Genomic DNA, 23180 nt, shown 5'->3' with positions numbered 1-23180 from the left:
TGGCAGACACCGTAGGGACGCGTTGCCAGCGCTCGTGTATGTGAAAGCGATCTGCGACGTGGCCAAAGTGTGCTTGCGCGGGCCTCATCTTCAAAACGATCTGCGATGTTTGCAGAGTGCGAGTAGTGCCGGTAGCTTCGTATGCTCTTTGCTTTCAACGTTTCGTTCGTGTTGAAGCGACAGATGCACGGAGGTGAATTGGTTCGCGGCTACTGCCGCGATTCCTAACTCCAGCGTTTTCACAGACAGTTTCCGCTGTCATCGAGCAAGATGTGTTCATGCTTACCTGCGCGCGCGTGACACTGGTACTGGTTAATTTAGTCCAAACTCTGTACTGCACTTTGTACGGAGCGGCGGGCGAGGGGGACATCGAGGCACCCTAGCAGCCGCCGGAGAAGAACGCCTCTGCGCCCTCACCTGACCACCTTGCCTTGCGCGCGACAGGAAAGGGCACGCACCCGGGTAGCGTTCCTCTTTTTCAAATATCGCTTGCAGCACATGCATAGACAAGGGACCAAAAGAACGTCGAAGACAAGCGCTTTCGTTCATCTTAGGCGGCGGCCGTGGTTCCTTTGAATTTTGAAAGCATACTCATGTCGGTTTGATGCTTTGTTGGGGGCGCTTTTGCCTTAGTGTCTCAGTATATATGCGTGTTGCTCGAAATAAAAATCAGTTGGAAGTAACAGCGCTTGTCTTCGTCGTTCTTTTGGTCCCTTGTCTACGTATGCGCTATAATTGATGTTTGAAACAATGGAAAACCAACTAGCCCGTACACAAACCTTGTCGCATTCCTCGCTAGCGCACGCGAGATTGAATCGCATATGCCGGTTTGCTCGTTGGCCATGCACTGGTGGAAATCTCCAGTCGCAAAATTTGCAATGCGCGCAGCTCTTTGGCCACAGTATCGATGCAGCTCATGCGCGGCGGCCTAAAAACAACCTCAAGCTCCTCGCACAGGCCGCGCACTTTCCTTTTGGAGAGACTCATTCGCCTCCTGAACCCTTTGTCTCCCATCTCAAACACGTCTTGTCGATGTCGAGGTACCCTATAATGTAAACCTATTCTAATGTGTTTATTTCCAATCTCCTGACGTCAAATTTGCGTAAGCGACGACGCAAGAATCGGACGGTGACCCACAGTGTTGTCTGAACAGACCAATCAAACGCTCTCCTCGTTTATAGGTGGTCACTTTTGTTCGATTTAAAAACAAATAACATTGCCTACAGTGAGCGGCTTATGTTATCTCATTGGCTGTCAGGAGGCGAGGATCACGCTCAAGTGGAGAGGGATTCGATGGGGCCGAGCCAGTGCATCGAATATTGATAACCGGGTGGTGCCAGCGTCTGCGGCTGGTCCATTTTCCCTTACTTGGATTGAGGTTGCTGGTCGAAAATCGCGGCGGCATGCAACACAAAATTAAGAATGCCGTTAAAACGGATCCTCAGCAAAGAGTTGGCAGAGCGAGTTCCTAAACGTGCCTAAAGTACATGAAAACGGTACGGCCACGCAAAAAAGTTTATTATATACGCAAATAAACCCGTGCTATCCGGCAGGTGCGAGTAGCCAGTGCCTGAGTGATCAGCGGTAGCCATCTTTTATTCCTTTCGAAACGTAGCAGGCTGCGGCTATTCAGAAAAAAAAAATGCAGCTCTGTTCGGCATATTAATGCATCTTTAACGAGTACACGTCACTTTAACGCGGTGAGGTTTTGCTGTTTTGGGACGTCGCGTGACAGGCACGTGAAGTGGATGCAGCCCGGAAACTTTTGACCAATAGCATGTGGTTAATGGCTAAAATGTGTCGAACCAGAAACAACAATTTTTTTTTTCATCGTTCCAGTGATGCATAATCAGTGTGTACGCGTAATATCATATGGGCAGCTATCGCGGTTTTCGTGACGCCGTATGACAGACGGGCGAAGTGGGGCTGGTTCAAAAAAGTTTTTGACAAACCGCGGAGGGCTGATTGCGGGATTGGAACAGAAAAGTTTGGAATAGTTTTACGCTATAGCTCCCTAGGTCGTCATTATCTCTCACGGACGCTCGCTAACAGCACTCACCCAGGCGCCACAGGGACCACTATCGACGCCGTTTTGCTCGGAACGCCGATCTCGTGTTTGCACACGGCACGCACAGGCTCTGCACACGGCACACGGCGCTTTGGATCACACCGAAGCGCCTCGCGCCACTTCGCTTAGTAGTAGACGACAAATTCGGGTTCCACATGATTGAAATGTGCGTGACGTCACCATAATATGCGTGCGCGCTCCGAGGCGACGGCGTCACCTAGGCGGCGACCAATCGCTGCTCGCAAAGCGAATTCTTCGGAAACTGGAGCATTACAGAATATGGGTCCTGCCTGGTCAATTATGCTTGGACGCAAAAGTGTGTGGCGATGAAAGGAGAATACGTTGTAAAATAGCCACGAACGACTGAGCACCTCACCACCTTTCATTGATAGGCCGAAAAGTTTCCAGCTGCCCTACCTAGAGTAAGCCTGCTACAGAAAATCTTGGCTAGAACACGGAGAAGGGGAGAGATGGAAATTAAGGACGCTGAGCAGAACGTGAATAAGCTAAATGTGGGAGCCAACGTTTCGACTATAGTGGGCTTGTCTTTTCCGAGGGGAGGTATGCTTTCCTCAGCACAGTATATATAGGTATAGTAGCATACAACTTGAAACACAGCAGTTTGTAACCAAGGCACGCCGACCACGTGAGGTTGTTACTCCCCTAGCCAATCACAGAAGCAGACAAAATCCTCGTCATGCGACCATTTCAAGATGGCCTCGCACTTGATACCTCCGGAGCGTCTGCTGTTCTTGAAGTGTTTTTTCATCGGCGGAAGCGATGACGTGTGCAACAGATATGGACATAGTGTATGGAGTCTGAGCACTTCACTCTTCAAAAGTCCGCAGTATAGTTCACTTAACTGCTGACCCCGTTTTACTCATGAAACCACTGCCAACTGAAGTGAAACTTGGCAATAAATAGTTGCAGCGAAGGAAGCGTTTTATTTCAGTTCAATAAAGAATTAGGTTCTTACCGTACCACTATAACAGACGAGCGAAAACGCCCAAAATTACGAGCTTATCATTTTATTTTTGTGGTTACCGCCTTATTTAGGTGACAGGGAAAGTTTGAAGTACGAACTATTTGGAGCTTCGCGGTGAAATAGTGGCAGGCGGTTCTGAGGGCGTGGGCGGGGCTCCACTGCAGACTTGAGTTGTATCCAATTCTAGCGTTCCTTTTAAGGGGAGGGGGGCAAGACGGGTGAGTGAGACTGCGACCGAAGGTGTGTTAGCGGCAAGGGTGTAAAATTGAGAATAAAAGGGTGCTATGCACACGGCTGATGAAACGGCCGTGTGTCAGCCGGCGTGTCAACGGCCGTGTGCACAGAACCCCTCTAATTTCCGCTTAGCTGGAAGTCAGTGGGTGTGTCAACTACAGAATTGACGAAATCGTCCCATTCTGAGCAAAATATCACTCAAACTTTTACGCGCTGAATTCGGAGGCAATATTTTTGAACAATATTTGTAGGCATACGTGGAGCACCTTTGCATTGCAAGAGTAGTAAACACCTTCAACTATACGTAGCTTCCGATATCCAGGCCTGATATTTTCATGAGTCGCCCCGTTTCGAAAGAAAAAAAAATCCAACTGGAGTTCAAGTACGAAAGCCTGAAGCAGCCCAAACAACCGTCAGGAAGCATGGCTCGCGCGTACTTAATTCCTAGAATGGACGAGGCGAGCGAACCCGCGCGTCATCCGAGCGAGTCGGAGCGAACGGCGTCTGGGCCGGGACGTAATTCGCGAGAAGGCGCCACTCTAAATTCTGGCCGGTAAGAGTACAATAAATTGCACAAGGTTGCACACATGTTGTGCAGTACCCTGTGTAGGCCCTGTACGTGCCCCATCGATTTGTTGGCTTTGAATATCTGCGGCTCCTAGTACCGCATACGCGAACGGTGTTTGAAGAGTCGCGTGTGAAATAGGAGTGGTGTATTATAAAACACAATTAAAAGGAGAGGAAAATAAAAGCGATATTGTTCAGTTTTATATATTAAACCTAATCGTCAAGCATCACACATCATTTGCTATATTTCGTCTGGTTCAGAGGCACGCAGGAACGAGGCACTGGTCCGTCCTTCTACAGAGCATGTCGCGCCCTCTTCAGGAAGCGAAGATGAAAGTCTAGTCACTGTCCAAGACATCAGTCATCTTGAGATACTGTCGAATATGTTGCCAGCAGTCTTCGTGAAGACGATCCAGCTGAAGCCCCTCACTCTCCGAACGTTCTTTGCATTTCACCGTATTTCTGACGACACCGGTGTATCGCATGTAACCGTTCAGGCGCTTGATTTCGCTCACTTTAGCGCAAATTCTTGCTGTCGCCTGTTCTTCAGTCAGAGAGAGCAGTTCTTGAACTTTTCTGACTAACCCACGACTGCCGGCTACAAGCTCCAGTGCTTCTGCAGTGCGTTTGTTGCGAACGCCTTCAACGAAGTAAGCCGCGAGCGTGATCAATGCAAGATTTCGACGCACGACCCCCTGAACATGTAGGCACTCTTTCCCGCTTGAGACGGGGCTGTGAATCAGCGCGAAAATAGCATAGTTATCACTAAACCGTGGCGACAATTCTCGAAGGAAGGTCTCCATTGCCGCTTCACAGCGGACATCAGCCCAAAGTGTAACTTCGCACAGCGACTTGCTTTTCGCAATGGCCACAGCTAGAAAAGATGCGTCGGCGTCAGTAAGCCGCACGTTTTCCAAGTGAAGCTTTTCAATGTTATTTCTTTGAGAAAGCGTCCTGAGATAATCGCTATGTCCTCCAGCTTCGGTGTCATCGCCTTGGGAACTGCTCGGAAATTTCAGCACGATTTTCCGTAGCGTATGCACTGTTTCCAGATATCTCAAAATAATAGAGCGGGTACTTGCTTCGAGAGGAGCCTCCCGTTTCACTCTGAGCATGAACGAAGAGATGCGGGTGCAGGAAGAAAGTTGACGCATCGCCTCCTTAATGGCGTCCGATGTGTCAAAGCAGTCCGTATTCACGATCACTTGCGTCAAGAACTCTTTACAATCGGCAATTTCATCTGTTGAGGCACGTGCGATGTAGGCGCTGTCTAGGTGGACGAGTGCAGCCGTACCGGACGAACGAACAGCCCTGAAAATGGCGGCCATGTTTTCGTCTCGCACGCCTGTGACCGTCATGCCCTTGATTGAAGTTCTCACGAGCGCCTTGAATAATGACTCGCATTCACGAACGCTGAAACCGGAGACGTCCGCTGTCAAGTACTCTAATGAGGGGTGCCCCACCAAGGCATTTAACCACCTGAAAAAGTGCGGGTCTGTATGATGTTGCTGCAGGAGTCGCCGTAGTTGTCTTATGTGCGTTTCCCCGTCGTTGAGCTGGTCCTCAGAAGCGCAGATTACGTCCAAGCATCGCAGATTCTTGTTTTCGTTGAGCAACTTCGCCATGAGGAGGAAGTTCCACCTTGTTTCGAAAAAGCCCGAGATGAGTAAGGTTTGCACGTTCTTCTTTAAGCTAATGGAATCTATCACCGCTGCCAGAGAGGGCGCCTTTTCAGCGCAGCTTCTCTGAAAGGTCAGTGAATGCACCTTGCAATCTGCGCTTTTCAAGTAGTTTGCCAGAAGAACGGTAGTCGTCTCAGGATCGCCATTTACCAGGCAGGCGGACAAGCTCAGCGTCGTTATCGTGGAGTTCTTCATGAGCCCATCGAACAAGATTTTAGCGTCTGAGCTTTTCACGTGTAACTCGGTCAGTTCGAGGGTGGTAAGCGTCGACGTTCGCGCAAAGAAAGCGGACAGCGAGTTCGCCGCAGCGGCGTCGAGGGTGTCGTGGGTCCACGCCAGATCCTCGAGGCAATTCATGGATCGGACCGCAGCGGCGAATCCTTGGACGAGCCTCGCATTGGGGTGCGCCGAAGTTAGGGTCACTTGCCTGAGGGAGGGTTTCGGCTGAATTAGGGCGTTCGAAAGAAGTTTCGCTTGATGCTCGGAAAACTCGAATCCGGCGATATCAGCACTAATAGCGCACCGATGATGCTTGAGGATATGGCTCACAATGCTCAGTGCCCGCCGTTGATCGGCCTGCGTGGCCCTGCGTCGGCCGCGTACCGCAGTGTCCTCGCGCGCTGCTCTCGGCGGCAAATAGCGCACTGTGCTTGATGGGATTGCTGAGTAGAAACGGGCCAGAGATAGTTGTCCTGGAAATGCTTCTCTCAGGTCCAGTCCAACAGGCCACAGCGACGGGTTCAGTCTGTTGACTTCCATCAATATGGGGCACACGCGATCCAGGCTCGTCTTACACGGTGGAAGGTCGAGGCATTCTGCGTCTGTGAGCACGAAATGCAAAAAGGCGATTTTAGTTGGTAAAAAAAACTTACAGATAACTAAGAAAGCAAAGGGATAAATAAATTCGCACCCACAGTTTAATCTTAACACGACAGCATGGAGCACCTGACCCTGCTAAGCTGCACGTTAACATAAGCCTGTTTTACATGCTGCGACTGGAACGAGAAAGAAACTCGGTGCAGTCGCGCACGTCTCAATGCAATCTTTAGAGGGCTCATTTCACACGAATGCGACTTCAGCAATGCGGCTGGAGGGACGCCCAGGGTTGCTTTCTGCCGGATTATGTGGTATATGCCGCATAAATTTTCGAATGTAATAAAAAGACAGTGCGTTGCGATATTCTTGACCTACATGCATTTAACAGGAGTAAACATTACGCGTATTTTGTAATTTAAAAGCGCTTCGAAGTTAACATTTGTTTTGCAGGGCGTAACAGCGGTTCCTAAAGTTCAGTGCGAAAAGACATGACTGACGTAAACAGGGGCCCTACAACGCAATACTATTCCAATGTGTTTTTATTCCAATCTCCTGACGTCAAATTTACGCAGCCGCCAACGCAAGCATCGGGCGGTGACCTGCAGCGTTGCCTGAACAGCCCAATCAAACGCTCTCCTCGCTTATAGGTGGTCACTTGTGTTTGCTTTCAAAACGAATAATATTGTCTATATTGAGCGGCGTTTCTTATATAATTGGCTGACAAGAGGCGAGGAGCACGCTCAAGTGGAGAGGGTTCGATGGGGCCGAGCCAGCACACTGAAAAGAGATAACCAGATGAAGAGGGAGGTGCCTCTATGTGCGATTGGTCCGCTTTCCTTTACTTAGCTTGCTGTGGTTTGTCTAAAATCGCGGCGGCGTCTAACGGACAGTTGAAAAGCCACCAAAATGAATCCTCAGCAAAGAAGAGTTGGCAGAGCAAAATACAAAACGTGCCGAAAGTACTGGAAAACGTTACATGGCCACGCAAGAAGTTTTATTATACGCAAATGAACCGATGCTATCCGGCAGGTACGAGTAGCCAGTGCCTGAGCGATCGGCCGCAGCCATCTTTTATTTCTTTTGGAACGGGCCAACCTGCTCCTATTCAGAAAAAGATTCGGTTTTGTTGGGCATTAATGCATTTTTAACGCGTACACTTCACTTCGACGTGATGAGTTTCAGCAGTTTTGTGACGTCGCGTGACAAGCAGGTGGTGGTGTAGCCTGAAAACTTTTTCGAATAGCGAAGGGCTAACGGTGAAAAGGCGTCGAATCAGAAATGATAATTTTTCTTTTGTTCGGTCTAATCATGCATAATCAGTGTGTACACGTCGTATCAGATGGGGAGCTATCGCGGTTAGTGCAGGCATCAAGCTCAAACCACTACTCAGCGGCAGTTAGTGAGGCCTACAAGTGCGCAATGTGTCTGCAGAAATTCTAGGCTTGTTCGGCTATAAGGCCTCGCTGCGTTAGACGCGTGCTCTCCAGGAATGGCGTGCAGAGGCTGGCGCAGCAAGCGAGAGGGACACCCAACCCTTTAGACCGCGGTGCTATGTGTCCGTCTTTACAGGGAGCTCAGAGGCCGGAGCCAGAGGAAGCTACGAGTACGGCGGGCATGAGCGGCGCAGGACAGTCACGGCGCCATGAGCAGGGGGTTCATTTCCGAAGCCTGGTGCTCAATTATCCTCCGCCAAACAAACGTGCCCTCTACGAATAGGAAGGGAGCAGAATCGCAAATTTAGACCTGAAAACTCCCACTAGCTGCAACGTAAATTAGGCATGTAAGCTTTCTAATGCGTGAATAAATATGACGGGCATTTGGTTAGGTAATTCATGTACCCTTAGTGCCCATGGACCATCCACAGTACTCGCAAAATATTGCCCGTACTCCGCTGCGGCTTAGTTCCTGATTAACCCTACTCGATTTATTATGCGGAATGCAAAAAAAAATATTGTATGAAAACGTAATGCTAGTCCATCGATCAAAATTTGGTGCTGCATAAGCCGCAGCATCTGGAGGAAAATATCATGTAAACCCTAAATATATAAAAGAAATCAAAGTTGAATATCATGCGCTCTTTAAATAAGCGATTCACCATCATCATCATCAGCCTAGTTACGCCCACTGCAGGGCAAAGGCCTCTCCCATACTTCTCCAACTACCCCGGTCATGTACTAATTGTGGCCATGTTGTCCCTGCAAACATCTTAATTTCATCCGCCCACCTAACTTTCTGCCGCCCCCTGCTACGCTTCCCTTCCCTTGGAATCCAGTCCGTAACCCTTAATGACCATCGGTTATCTTCCCTCCTCATTACATGTCCTGCCCATGCCCATTTCTTTTTCTTGATTTCAACTAAGATGTCGTTTACCCGCGTTTGTTGCCTCACCCAATCTGCTCTTTTCTTATCCCTTAACGTTACACCCATCATTCTTCTTTCCATAGCTCGTTGCGTCGTTCTCAATTTCAGCAGAACCCTTTTCGTAAGCCTCCAGGTTTCTGCCCCATATGTGAGTACTGGTAACACACAGCTGTTATACACTTTCCTTTTGAGGGATAGTGGCATCCTGCTGTTCATGATTTGCGAATGCCTGCCAAACGCACCCCAGCCCATTCTTATTCTTCTGGTTATTTCAGTCTCATGATCCGGATCCGTGGTCACTACCTGCCCTAAGTAGATGTATTCCCTTACCACTTCCAGTGCTTCGCTACCTATAGTAAACTGCTGTTCTCTTCCGAGACTGTTAAACAATACTTTAGTTTTCTGCAAATTAATTTTCAGACCCACCCTTCTGCTTTGCCTCTCCAGGTCAGTGAGCATGCATTGCAATTGGTCTCCTGAGTTACTAAGCAAGGCAATATCATCAGCGAATCGCAAGTTGCTAAGGTATTCTCCATCAACTTTTATCCCCAATTCTTCCCACTCCAGGCCTCTGAATACCTCCTGTAAACATGCTGTGAATAGCATTGGAGATATCGTATCTCCCTGTCTGACGCCTTTCTTTATAGGGATTTTGTTGCTTTCTTTGTGGAGGACTACGGTGGCTGTGGAGCCGCTATAGATATCTTCCAGTATTTTTACATATGGCTCATCTACACCCTGATTCCGTAATGCCTCCATGACTGCTGAGGTTTCGACTGAATCAAACGCTTTCTCGTAATCAATGAAAGCTATATATAAGGGTTGGTTATATTCTGCACATTTCTCTATCACGTGATTGACAGTGTGAATATGGTCTATTGTTGAGTAGCCTTTACGGAATCCTGCCTGGTCCTTTGGTTGACAGAAGTCTAAGGTGTTCCTGATTCTATTTGCGATTACCTTAGTAAATAGTTTGTAGGCAACGGACAGTAAGCTGATCGGTCTATAATTTTTCAAGTCTTTGGCGTCCCCTTTCTTATGGATTAGGATTATGTTAGCGTTCTTCCAAGATTCCGGTACGCTCGAGGTTATGAGGCATTGCGTATTCAGGGTGGCCAGTTTCTCTAGAACAATCTGACCACCATCCTTCAACAAATCTGCTGTTACCTGATCCTCCCGAGCTGCCTTCCCCCTTTGCATAGCTCCTAAGGCTTTCTTTACTTCTTCTGGCGTTATCTGTGGGATTTCGAATTCCTCTAGGCTATTCTCTCTTCCACTATCGTCGTGGGTACCACTGGTACTGTATAAATCTCTATAGAACTCCTCAACCACTTGAACTATCTCATCCATATTGGTAACGATATTGCCGGCTTTGTCTCTTAACGCACACGTCTGATTCTTGCCTATTCCTAGTTTCTTCTTCACTGTTTTTAGGCTTCCTCCGTTCCTGAGAGCCTGTTCAATTCTATCCGTATTATAGTTTCTGATCTCCGCTGTCTTACGCTTGTTGATTAACTTAGAAAATTCTGCCAGTTCTATTCTAGCTGTAGGGTTAGAGGCTTTCATACATTGGCGTTTCTTGATCAGATCTTTCGTCTCCTGCGATAGCTTACTGGTTTCCTGTATAACAGCGTTACCACCGACTTCTATTGCGCACTCCTTAACGATGCCCATGAGATTGTCGTGCATTGCTGCAACACTAAGGTCCTCTTCCTGAGTTAAAGCCGAGTACCTGTTCTGTAGCTTGATCCGGAATTCCTCTAGTTTCCCTCTTACCGCTAACTCATTGATTGGCTTCTTGTGTACCAGTTTCTTCCGTTCCCTCCTCAAGTCTAGGCTAATTCGAGTTCTTACCATCCTATGGTCACTGCAGCGTACCTTGCCGAGCACGTCTACATCTTGTATGATGCCAGGGTTCGCGCAGAGTATGAAGTCGATTTCATTTCCAGTCTCACCATTCGGGCCCCACCACGTCCACTTTCGACCAACCCGCTTTCGGAAAAAGGTGTTCATTATCCGCATATTATTCTGTTCTGCAAACTCTACTAATAATTCTCCTCTGCTATTCCTAGAGCCTATGCCATATTCCCCCACTGACTTGTCTCCAGCCTGCTTCTTGCCTACCCTGGCATTGAAGTCGCCCATCAGTATAGTGTATTTTGTTTTGACTTTACCCATCGCCGATTCCACGTCTTCATAAAAGCTTTCGACTTCCTGGTCATCATGACTGCATGTAGGGGCATAGACTTGTACCACCTTCAATTTGTACCTCGTATTAAGCTTCACGACAAGACCTGCCACCCTCTCGTTAATGCTATAGAATTCCTGTATGTTACCAGCTATTTCCTTATTAATCAGGAATCCGACTCCTAGTTCTCGTCTCTCTTCTAAGCCCCGGTAACACAATACATGCCCGCTTTTTAGCACTGTATATGCTTCTTTTGTCCTCCTAACCTCACTGAGCCCTATTATATCCCATTTACTACCCTCTAATTCCTCCAATAACGCTGCTAGACTCGCCTCGCTAGATAGCGTTCTAACGTTAAACGTTGCCAGGTTCAGATTCCAATGGCGGCCGTGTGCCTTGAAACCGACACTGTGTCTACAGGTTGTATGTTGTGATTTATTCTTCCATTACGCAGAACACATTTTTCACTCACTGGTACTACTTAGTCGGTCGGCATTAAACCATGGTACTCTGTTCCCCGTAATAAGGCCATCAGGGACCGATTCAAATAATGCTCCCCATAAAAATTGACGTATTACAACCAGCAATACCTGCGCCCACGGCCACTAATGCTCGATGGGGAGTAAACTAAACATCATAAACAGGACGGAAACATTCACGTCCGCAGCTACTAGTGGGGATGACCCAATTTGTCGCTTCTTCCGCATCGTATCACGTTGACAGTGGGTTATTTGCTACGCTATCCAGAAGCCTTATTCACGAGTTCAGAAAGACTTCATTCTCCTGTACACCTAATGAGGCTACCTAGCTGAGATTATTCTTAGCCCGCTTTTATAACCTAGAGTAAACATGGACTGTGAGGCTGCAAACGAAAAGAATGCGTTCCGCATTGAGGCTTTCATTACCCTTGTCATTACAGCTGAAGAAGCCACCCATCTTGACGGTGATGTCACGATCTCAATAGCGAGGCTGTTGCGTGGCTTCTAGAATGACTGAGCTTCGGTTGGCTTCTTTTGCCTAGGAGAAAGAAAAAGACCTGAATGTCAGACACTTGCTGTTATGGAACGAAGAGAATACGTGCAACATGCCGTGGCACAACAAACACTAATCTCGCATGCGCGATTATGCTACGGAATGATTCTTCGGACTCCTAAAGCGTGAAATATGCGATTGAACAAAAAACTTGGTTATACGACGCACACCTTTTTTTAAAGTATACAAACATGTTAGGATCCGTAGCCAAAAAGGCTAGTACCGGGTCTAACAACAATATTGAAAATAAGAACATGTAGCAGCCTATCTATAAGTTTCTCTCAATACCTGGGTATTTCCATAACTAGAGAACGATAGATATTGTTTGACAGTGTTTCTGAAGACCAAGACTTTTTTAAAAACGCAGCGAAAAGGTTGCTTAGAGATTGCAAAATATTGTAAGAGCTTTTGATGGGGTAGGGTATGGAGTTCCAGATAGCGGAGATAGAAAATTCTAAAAGCCGCCTCCCATGTACTGGGCCTTCGAATTTAAATAGTCATTTCAATAAAATTATGCAAAGTTACGCAAAATATGCTTGTACAGGCAGTTAGTGTGCTTTGGCGGACCCAATTTCCTTGCAGAGTGAGAAAGCACATAATTATCAATAAAAACATTTCTATTTTTTTTCCCTATCAGTATGATGGTGTATGTTTATATTTTAAATGTCAGGACAATAATATTTGAAGACTACTTTACTTTCTTTGATTATCCTTGAGCGTTTCCGTTACCAGAAATCCATTATCAAATTTCACACTCAGTCGGCTAATTTCGCTTTAAGGAGCGTCGATCTATACACAACGTGAAGCCGCGAGAAAACGTCAACGTGACGTAAAGGGAAAAAACGAGTTGCTGAATACCTCAATTCCAAACATAAACATGTGCCATAATAAAGACTGTAAATAAACAAGGGAAAGGTTTTGTTAATAATTTGTTTGGTGACTCTAATTTGTCGAGAAAATTGTGCACGCCAAAGCGCACTAACCGCCAGTACAAACATATTTTCTGTAGCTAGCATATACTTTCTTCTATTAAAATTTTTATTAGTCTAACATTGAAGGCCCATTGTATAGTAGTAAAGAGGTAAGTTAAACAACTGACAGAAGCGGCAGCATTGGAGACACACGGCTTACGCTTGTGTGTCGTATTTTGGTCCTTACAGATGCCTACACTCGAGCTGACAGCAATTCTGCGCTGATCAAAGCCGCGCGACTGCGCACACCTTCCCATCGGACATCTCGTGATCTACGATCGACAGCAGCCGTGACGCTCACTACGAGTAGCTCCGGATAAGAGGGGATGCTGGCACCTTGAAGCTTCATTGTCAGCGGTGGCAGCATTGGAGACACACGGCTTACGCTTGCGTGTCGCATTTCGGTCCTTGCAGGTTAGAAATCGCATCAGTATCTACTTTTTATGACTAATGTAAATATTGCTGTTGCCGCTGCCATATCCTGACTTGTTCTTATTTCTGTCACCCTATTCTCTTATTCCAAGCATGACACCTGATCCTGAAATGTTAAAAAATGTTGAAAGAAATGAAGCAGGAAGTTCATGACATGCGCGCTTCTCTGGAACGAGAATGTAGAAAGGAAAACAGAGACGTAAAAGCTAGCATGGAAATGATTAACCAATGTTTCGAAGAAATGAAAGTTAGCATGATAGCCATCCAAAAGGAAAACGCAGATATTAAGGTTCAGAATGCTTGTCTTCTGTCTGAGTGCGCACTCCTTAAGGAGCAGGTGCAAGCAACTAACTAAGAATGGTACAGCTAGAACAATACTCAAGAAACAAAAACCTAGAAATCAAAGGTATTCCAGCTTCGCAAGATGAAAATCTCCCGAAAATTTTGCAAAACATTGCCGATGCTGTCGGTGAATCAATTATACAGGACGATGTTGAAATATGCCACAGGATTCCAACAAAAGGCTCATCGCAGCCAAACATTCGTGTACAGTTTTACAGCAGATCGAAACGCGATGCACTTTTAGAAAAGGCTACAAAGAAAAGATTTTCAACGGCTGATATTGGTTTCGCACAGTCTGCCGCAATATATATAAACGAGCATTTATGTTTCGAATTAAAGAAGCTGTTGGGCATGACAATCGCGAAAAAGAAAGAAAAAAATTGGCGTTTTGAATGGACAAGGGACGGCAAAGTTTTCGCAAGAAAGCTGAGTCTCCCCGAGCAATGCGTATAGCTTGCATCCCGGATCTTGATAAGATCGACTAGTAAAAGGATGTTTTCTTTCGACGACGTCATACCTACAAACACCTCTTATCCTACTTTTCTCTCGCCTTGCGAAGTAGGTAACTTATATGCAAAAAAAACAAGAATCCATTATCGTTCATTCACATTAACGCGCAATCAGCCAGAAATAAGGAAGACCAAATTGTTGCTCTTACTGCCTCGTTTGGCTTCACCCCAGATGTGCTCATGATAAGTGAAACCTGGTATAAAAATGAAATATATGTTCTTAGGTTGCCCGGTTATAAATCATTCTTTGTAAATCGACCTTCTCGAAGGGGAGGAGATGTTATGTTGATGGTAAAAAACACGCTGCAGTGCCAACTGAGTCGTTTTACTTTGTTACTATTGATTATGAAGTGCTTTCAATTAAATGCAATGATAATGTATATTGTGTTGTATACAGACCTCCAGGTACAAACATATCAAGCATTCTGTCCTTTACAGATGAGTACCTAAGCTGGATTAACGATAAAGGCTTCAAGCTCATCATGGCAGGTGATATAAACATTGACTTGCTGAAGACTTCTAAACCGCGTGATGAATGTTATAGGACACTTGAATCTAATGGTTTTGCAAATGTAGTAAACTCTCCCACTCATATTTCAGTTGACTCAAGTACGCTAATAGACGTCTTGATAACCAACATTGAAGATACAAATCTCTCATCCGGTGTTGTAGGCACTCACATCAGCGATCACCTCCCAATTTTTTGTTTTTTAAACATAACACATCTATTGGAACCACGAACGACATTCCTTTGACTGTACGGGACATTAATGCACATAGTTTAAACAATTTTCGCAATGAAATATTGCTCGTTGACTGGTCACCTCTAGTGCTTACTACAGACCCCGAGACAGCTCACGGGTATTTTTATGAAAAGTTTAAATCTGCTTACGAGAAATGTTTCAGGTACAAGGTATTCAAACCTGCGCGTAAATGTAGAAAGCCATGGGTTACGAAACAGTGTTCAAAAGAAATACGCACAGAAACATCTTATTTCATAACTTTATTTCAACGCGGTCTGAAGAAACCTTGCGTCAATTTAGGGTTCAAAGGAAAAAATTAAACAGTCTTCTGCATCGCGACAAAAGGATGTACTTAAAAAATTTATTTAATGCTGACGTTATGAAAAAGAAAGATATCGTTTGGAAGCGTATTAACACAGTTCTTGGACGATGCAGTTGTAATGAGACTATTAGAGAAATTACAATTAATGGCAATGCATTATCAGAAAAGGAACTAGCCGAATCTTTCAACAAGTATTTTACCAATGTAGCAAAGAGTTCTCACGATCCCAATTGTTCGCAATATCTAACTACAAGGGCCAGCCATTCTGCATTTTTGACTCCTACGACAGATAGGGAAATAATCGACACTTTCTTATCTATCAGAAATAGTAAATGTTGCGATGCCGATGGTTTTGAAATTGGGCCTGCTAAGTTAGTACTAGATGCAACCACTCCGGCGTTGACACACATTTATAACCTTGTTTTATCTGATGGTACTTTTCCAAAACGCCTCCAGACTGCTAAAGTTATAGTGTTACACAAGGGCGGCGATAAAAACGATTTAACTAACTATAGACCAATATCCGTCTTGCCTATTTTTTCAAAACCTCTGGAAAAATTTATTCACAGCCGCAATACATCCTTTACAACTAAGCATAAATTAATAACAAACATGCAATTTGGATTTACGAGAGGTCAATCTACTGAAACTGCCCTTCTAACACAAAAGAAAATTATATTAGATTCTTTCGAACGTCAGCTATGTACATTGGGTATTTTTGTCGACTACTCAAAGGCGTTCGACTGCATTAATCATGCTGCCCTACTAAAAAAATTTAACTATTATGATTTCCGAGGCGTTTTTTTTAAGTTAATAGAATCATATCTCCAACACCGCATGCAACACGTGGTTATAAACACTTAAGCGTCCGACTTGAAACCACTTATCGCAGGAGTACCACAGGACAGCATTTTGGGCCCCTTGTTTTTTTGTATCTATGTTAATGATCTAGTGACTGTTAACAAAGACGTAAAATTTATTGCATATGCAGACGACATTACAATTCTTGTAACCGAAAAAAATGCTGAAGATCTCATAATTAAAGCCAAGGAGGTGCTGTCAAAATTATAATCTTGAAGTATCGCAAACTCGTTAACAATAAATGTTAATAAAACAAAGGCTGTACTTTTTAGGCCGGAAAATCGAAATATTGACACTAGTACCGTTTTACAGCTCAACAACTCCATTTTGCCTATTGTTCCTTCTATTAAGTGTCTTGGAGTTATATTTGAGCAACATTTGTCGTGGAATGCTCACGTGCAAATGGTAATTGGTAAACTCTCTCGAGTGACTGGAATACTATGCAAGTTGCGTTTTTTTCTTCCACAAAGTATTAAACTTATTTTGTACAAATCACTGTTATTACCACATATAAACTATTACCATCTTGTCTGGGGCACTACAACGCTGTCTAATATCAATGCATTGCATAGAATACAGAAAAAGGCTGTACGTTGTATACTCGATGTCCTTTACTTAACACATACTAGTCCTCTATTTGAAAAGCTCAATTTGCTGTCAATGCCTAACGTTCATGAAAATATGTTACTACGAAATTATATGACCAGTATTAAAAGAAACAACGACAACCTAAAAGGTATTTCCAACTTAATAGCAAAACATAAGGCGGCCGGTACAAGGAGTTCTGAAATATGGGAACTACCTAGGCCTAGAACAAATTATAATTACCAAATGCTACGTTTTCATCTACCCTACCATTTAAACAAGGCAAACATAAAGTAATGCTTATTTCTGTGCTAGGATAAACATATATCTAGATGCGAATATGTACATAGACGTATGAATGTTCTTTGAACAGGTTCAATCAACGCCTCCTCTAGAAAGATGCCTGCGGCGTCGCTCGCTTACCCATTGTAGCCGTCGCGCCTTGAGTTGCGGTCAGTTGTCAAGAGATGGCGCCACTTACGTCCCTATCTCCACCAAGGCGACTGGGGCGGTGTGGTGTCGCGGCGGTAGCGGCGGCCGCGCCGGCCGCGCTGCCATGCGGTGATGTGCGCATGCGCACTTGTGTTGCAAGCGACCACCGCAACGATCGCTAGCTACCGCCTCGAGTGGAAAGGGGGCAAGGTAAGGGCACCAGGTTTTCGGCGCACGCGGCAGGCATCTGTTTAAAGGAGGCGTTGGTTCAATTCTTGTATAATCATTTTTTTTGTATTGTGCGTATCGAATCCTTCTGTATATGTTACTGTATGAAATATTTTTATATATTGTGTCGCAATAGCGATATACGTAGTGCTGCATTTGCTTTATTATCTCTTGTGTATTTTGCGATGTATTTCATGACTAGCTGTAGTTATGAAAATTACTCATCACGTAAGCTTTACTTTATTTTGTGATTTGTTATACTTGCACATGGTTATCACGATTAATATTTCGCAGTTATTAGTGTGGAAATCTTATTTTTCCAATTACTATTGTATTTAACCGTGCTAATCCTTTGTTGCATTTGTTGCTACCTGTAAAACGGGGCCATGGACCACGTCAAGCTTTGCTGGCTTTTTTGTCCACAGTCCTGAGCATCAGTTGTATGTTGAAATAAACTTGAATTGATTTGAACTATGGCTTCCAGCTCTCGTACTGCCAGTCGGGAGCGTTATGTAGTCGCAGGAAGGCGATTGATATACTTTGTTATGCTATTTATAGATTGGGCAACCTTTAATTTATAAAGCGAGTAGAACTGTGAAGCTTTATTTGAATTAAACAGAAGTTAGCTGCTATCTGTTGCTTTCGATGATGTGATTATTGCTACTGCTTGTTTCTGTATTTCATTTATTTATTTATTCATACTGCAGGCCTAGCTTGGCCCAATCAAGGGTCGATTAGAATCTTCACAAACTATAACAGCAATTCATTCTATACAACGAAAGATGCTTGAGACTTGAGAGCTGTTCGGTGGTGAACACTAGACTGCTGTCACAGTACTATTATGGCCGAGGCATCGAAGCGAACGCTGATAGGGTCGAGGGAAAGGCTACTGAATTGTGAGCGTGAAACAGCTTGATATTCTCCCAGTTAAAAGATGGCGGAATGTTTTCGCCTTCCTCATTATTTCGATGTTTGTTTCGAAATCTCAAAGTGCTTCAGCTGGAAAGGCCCCCCTGATATCTTTTCAACGATCTATGTTTCACAGCCAGTCCAAAAAGAAATCACAATTACAATGGAACCCTGCAATAACTGTTGAACCCATAAACAATATGAATGCCACCCGTTACCGCCAGTGTTTTCTTTCCCCTTAAATGTACAGCACTTTTCGTGCATAATTGGCAACGTGAGAAAAGAGTCGCAAGTTGAAAAATTAAGCCTTCTACTAAGGGAGAGAATCGAAGGCACAGCGATACAGGAAGGAATAGCAAAAATAAAAAAAATGAATCGTTGTTTGTGAAAATATTTATGCACGAAAATTCTTTTATTTAAAAAGGAAGTACAGAAAATGCCGCCGGAAGTGGAAAATGGTTCCCTGTATGTTGACTGACGCTTCTACCCAGGTAGCACTCCAGCAATGGTCCAAGCATGGCCCAATCCTGGCAGAAATGGGTACAAATCTTAGACCAATGTTGGCATATTGGCAAAGTGTAACCTAATTCAATGCCGGCCGAGAGGTAAAGGGAAGATTGTACCAATGTTATGCCAATGCAGCAGCCACTGTGCTGGCAGCGTAGGACCAGCGTTGAGCCATATCGTTGCCATTATTAATGCCAACGTTTAGCCAATGCAGCAGCCATTGTGCTGCCAGCGTAGGACTCATGTTGAGCCATATCGTTGCCATTATTAATGCCAGCTTTGAGCTAATGCCCATTGCATGAGGAATATTGTAGATACGCTGGCTCTAGAGCACGCAGCCATTCTTACCGCGAACCTATTGCTAGTGGAATTTTTTATAGCAATTGTCCGCATACCGTCTTCCTCAATAGTAGCTAGGAAAGCTCGACAAAATGATGTCAAAAAGCAGAAGTCCTCTATACTTGCAATTAATAACAAAAGAATACTGAAATTCACTTTTATGACAGTTTATTTACGAATAATTTTGCACAAACAGGCATTTTCGTTGGACCTAGATGGGGGAAGCTCGGTTATAATGAAACAGTTTATTTACAGGCAGGGCCCTCAGGATAGGAATTGGGCAAGGTACCGAGGACGGTGGGCTTGTCAGGGGTTTCAGGGCAGGGTCCTGACGTCGGTATAGGCAGGTTGGTCAGTGCTTGGATGACGGCTGGCTGGTCAGGCGCCCTAGGACCACGATAACGTGATGGTTTCGTTGAATTTGCTACCATTTCCAATAGCGACTTTACCATTACTTGGAGGAGATGCTTGCACTGTAAAATAAAAAGAAATATTATCAGAGTTGTTCGTATGACAAATGTATCTGGCAGTGTTTTCATTTGAAACGTCGCCATGCCGCAAGAATATAAGTTTGAGCAGAGAGTTCGAAAGGGTGAATCAAGAAATTTTCTTGCAAGAGAGTTGTCAGATTACACTTTTTAATATTCCAACATATATGGCATATTTCGTGGAAGGTGTAACAGAGAATATTTAGAACACAAACATAAAATGCCCAGGATCCGTCCGCCTTGTTTACACCCCATACCTAGTCCGCGTTATAATTAAAAAATTGCAGCAAAACCTGCTACAGCACAAGAAGCCTAGTTTCAGAGTGTGTAGACACAATGCGGCCTTCGTGCGAAATTTTTAATGTGAAATTCGAGAAGTTCCGTCGGGAAACACTAGCAAAATAGGCTTGATTATACGAAAAGAAAGAGATACTGCCGGCTGGAAACGATGCCTGACCTAAAACAGTGAGAAGAAGCGCGGTTCCACGTAATGACTAGCAGGACCAGGCAGCGCGCATGGCGTGATAAAATCAAAATCCTTGAATTTGGGTGAAATTCACAAACAGAAATTTACAGGTGTTCTAGTCCGGGCACTATTCAAGGCTGAGAATAAAAAGAGCTATGTAATTACAGGCACTCTACATTTGCCAGGGCTGTTTCAGTAGTATATACACCACGTGATATTGCTTGGGTTGGCAGCAGTTTATAACATTCATCCTAAAACTCCACAAAAGAATTGTCGATTCAGCTCACAGCGTTTCTGCTCAGTAAAAGTTGATGGGTCTACACGAGCAATTTATCAGCACCTAAATTTCCGCAGGCAAGAAATGAATAAAATTAGGAAGCATATTCCAGTGATTCTATCGACTGTGCGCTAACTTACTGCGATAGCAGCATTTTCCAGCTGTGAAGACCACCACTTCATTTTAGATTGCCTGCTTATTCCCGAAATAATTGCGTTCCGCCACTACAAGGAACTCGACAACGATCTAGCAGTTATATGAAAATGTATTCATTTAAAGTCTGCTGAAAAATATGTATTATCATATTTGACATGCAACCACTACACATAAAAACTATTTTAAATTTTTAATCAACCTAAATTTATACTGCGCACATCAATGCCCCAAGCTTATAGCAGGCAAACGCAATATAACGTGGCAATCGCCACCATACATTGTTCTTTAGGCCGTCCAAAATCGATGCAGTGCTGAATATGAACATTAAAAAAATGCAACATTAAGGACGCAGCGAAACCATGAGAAATGTTCGAACTTCAACAGTAATATACACAGAAATCGTGGAATTAAAACGCGAAAAGAAAAAGTGTTGGGCAGGTGGACATAATTTTAAAGGCAAGAGTATCCTGAAATTTAGCCTTTTTAAACAACCTTGCTTGTAAAACACACAACTTAACGCGTCGTTTCCTAATTCACTCCGTCTGGCTCCTTATGAAATTATAGCATGCGCAATACAAATGCACTCACCACTATAAGATCCATGCTTCTATGTATCCGAGTTCATCCCACATCGAAGACGGTGGTCACCAGCGCCGACTTTTTTCTACTTGTTGTTTCGCCTATAATAATTCTGACACTCACAAAAATACGGGGCCACTTTCCTGCGTATTTCAAGATGTAGGCTTCTCAGTAGGAATTACGACCGCAAGCGAGCATTTTTCACGATAGGAATGCGCTGACAAGAACGGACAAGAGTGCAAGCACTCAGGTGGTGTTGCACCAAGTCGGTGTGCTAGCGATGCATACAAGGAAAAAGTGAAAGGAAAGGGTCAATGAAGAAAACGGCGTAAACGCCACACATTCCCCCGCTGGACCTAGTCCGACCGCGTTCTTTGGGCGGCAGTGACGGAGGGAGACAAGGAGGACAATAGTGACATCGCCACGTTTTCCCGTGCCTGCGAGAGCAGCCAATTCGTCACAGCAGCTTGTAGCTGTCTGAGCGCTTGATTGATAGCATTGACCAGGCTCACGTGGGTGCGTGGGGGAAAGGCGAGTGGCAGGTGAAGAACGGAAAGTTAGACAAAAAAAATCGGGAATGCGCCGTGCCAAAGACAGGCAAAGACGAGAGGGTGTTGACACAGACAAGCCCAAACTTTCAACTAATTTTTCTTTTTGTCAGCGGCATTCATAAAGGAGCTTACTACACATGCACGAACAAAGAAGTCTATTGGAATGGGAGCATGATGATTATGTCACCGCAACGTGCCATGCATGCTAAACAAACAAACAAACAAGCAAACAAACAAACAAACGTTTCGCTAATACATATGCGCTACATCTCGATGCAACATAAAACGGTACCATGAGCTCTGTGGCACTGTAATTTTCGATTCTCCTCAGAATCCTGATCCTCCAAAGTCGCGGAGCATACATGCAAAATATACAATGCGCATGCAAATGCGGAATACCATTGTTTCTTATGGAAAGCTCATGTTCTCATGCACGATCAATAAAACAGCGGCTAGTTTGCCCGTTATGCGACTTCCCCTGCTTGCTACATTGTGCATTGGCTTTTCTCTTTAGCAGGCGTATTTCGGTGAAAGCGAAGCGCAAATGCGGCGGTGTACCATGTATGGAGTTGACGTTGAAGAACCGCCGGTGGTTAGTACAAATCCCCCCGCCACCACCCCCCTACGACGCGCCTCATAATCACATTGTTGTTTAGGCACGTAAAACCTCATATTTTAATGTTGTATTGACATTTTTAAACGTCACTTAAGCTTAACAGATTTGCTTACATCAAGCCCTGTGTTGTTCCAAGAAAGCCAGCTTAGTAACCCATGTTGGCAAATGAAACGAATGTCGGTCCAATATTTCCCGACTTTTTGAATGGCAGTGCTAATATTGTTTGTTGCACATGCAAACAGGGCCAGCCTCTATCACAGTGGTACAGCCAATATTAGATTCACGCTGTTTATCTTGGGCTATCATCGGGCAAGCAATCAGAATGGGACAGCCATTATTGGAACCACGTTGTTAACCTTAGGCCATCACTGGGCCAGGAACTGCCAATACGTATGGAACGTTGGCCCGAGCTGACGTGCCGCCTGGGTAGCGTGCGCTATGCGCTATAGTATAGCGTATGCTAAGAAGCGCGCATTTTTTAGACTTAATTGGCCTGTGAGATCTTCGGATCTCAGAGGCCATATGCCGTTGTTGCGGCTATCTCCCAACTGCAGCGATAGGTGGCGCTGATAACTCGAATGTTTCTCGAATGGAAGGGTATAGCAGCATAGGGAGTCGCCACAAACGCATCATTTTGAAAATGGGATATGTAGTTGGGAAAGAGAGCAAGGAGTGAGAAATGGGCAGTCCAAATTTGAACGCTGAACAAATAACAAATATAGTCACTAGAGTAGAGGAAGAACTTTGCAACTGGCCAAATAGTGGGAATATAGTGAGCTTCTAAGTGTAACAACGACAGAAATACTGAAAGAGAAACAACATATTCGTTGGAAAGGAAAAAAAAAAGAAACCGAAAAGCTGGTGGAACAGGGAGATACGAGAAGCGATCGCCGAACGACAGAAAGCATCCCGAGAGCACAGGCAGGCAAAGAAG

Source organism: Dermacentor variabilis, chromosome 2, assembly GCF_050947875.1.
Source record: "Dermacentor variabilis isolate Ectoservices chromosome 2, ASM5094787v1, whole genome shotgun sequence".
Lineage (NCBI taxonomy): Eukaryota > Metazoa > Arthropoda > Arachnida > Ixodida > Ixodidae > Dermacentor > Dermacentor variabilis.
This window is presented reverse-complemented; position numbering follows the sequence as displayed.